We start from the raw sequence: 1,433 nt of genomic DNA, 5'->3' as shown, positions 1-1,433 counted from the left end.
CATGGTCAACTGTTCAAAACCACCAGTAGCTTCACGGGAGAAAGATTGGGCTTTCTATACTGTAAAGAGTTACAGATTTGGAAACCCACAAGGGTCATTGATTCAATGGCCGTGAGTGAGTGAATAGAGTTTGATGACCAAGATGTAAGGTTTAGAACCAGCAAAAAGCAAAAATTGCTTCCATAGTGTCCACGTAGAGTGGAAGCAGGACACACCCTTGAGAAAATCTCATTATGAGTGTTTACTAGGTCTTACTAGTAATGAGCAATCTCATTATGAGTGGTTACTGCCAATCAACTGAGAATCTAGCCCACTCAAATTGACACAAAACCTTAACCATCACAGACATGGAGTTATGATGTTATCTAGAAGTGATTTTTGTTTGAAAATCTGAGAAGGGCAGCAAACTGATTACCTAAAACTGAGCACACCATATAACACATGGTATGTATAAGAGTAAGGGGCATGTTCTATATTCTTGGTATTATGTTAGGCAAAGATGAATAAATTATGGATCATTTATAGTATAGTGGAAGCTACTGAGTAGTACATAGAAAAGTTCTGTATCATACAGTGAGTGCTATGGTGGATGCATAAATTCGACCACAACTCTTATATTCTGTAATTCTGATAGTATCCTGTAGTCTCTGTTAAAACATGGGTAAAATCTAATTATTAGGATTTGCTCAGGGACTTCATTGACTTATATTGCTTCATAATTTTGGGGGGTGGGGGGGTCTGAGCTTATTCAGCATGACATGGCTAATGGTAATTGAAGAAACTTCTCTTTTTCAACCACTAGTCAAAATTCAGAACATATTGAACACTGAATCCATTCCTTGTGAAATTGCACAATATCTGGATGTTATTTCCCTAGAGCCTTTCAGACATCATCTTTACTGGGTCTGGGTTGTTCTGTTTGCCTGGAAATTGATATCCTTATTTGACTGTAGACTAAGGCAGAGAGTAATCTAGGGGAATAGAGACTATAGAAAGTATGAAATACTTTGATTAGTTATTTGATTTAATTAGGATAAAGAATATTGAAATACCCTTTCAAATATGGAAATGGAAAGCTAACAAATTTTATGTTAACAGTTTTTATGTTGTTTATTGAGGCTGTTGTACCAAACAGAAGGCAAGCTTTTCTGAAATATTTATTATAATAGAGTAATTTAAAGTGGTGGAAAATGCAAGGATTATGAAATTGAATAGTAATTGGTATTTTTGTTCATTAAAAAAAACATTGACCAATTTACCAAAAGAAAAGGACAAACTCATATCCCATAATATCTAGTTCATGGGAAAAAATCACATTATACAGCTATGTTATAAGAATTCACTTCTATCTGAAGTTAGTGCACTGAGACTTCTAAAAAAAATTGAAACCTATGTATAAGAAGTAACATTTTCATCATGTTATAGCTTATATC

The sequence above is a fragment of the Echinops telfairi genome, unplaced genomic scaffold, assembly GCF_000313985.2.
Source record: "Echinops telfairi isolate 266 unplaced genomic scaffold, ASM31398v2 ScPeMD7_233;HRSCAF=577, whole genome shotgun sequence".
Classification (NCBI taxonomy): Eukaryota; Metazoa; Chordata; class Mammalia; order Afrosoricida; family Tenrecidae; genus Echinops; species Echinops telfairi.
The sequence above is the reverse complement of the archived record's forward strand: the minus strand, read 5'-3'. Positions refer to the sequence as shown.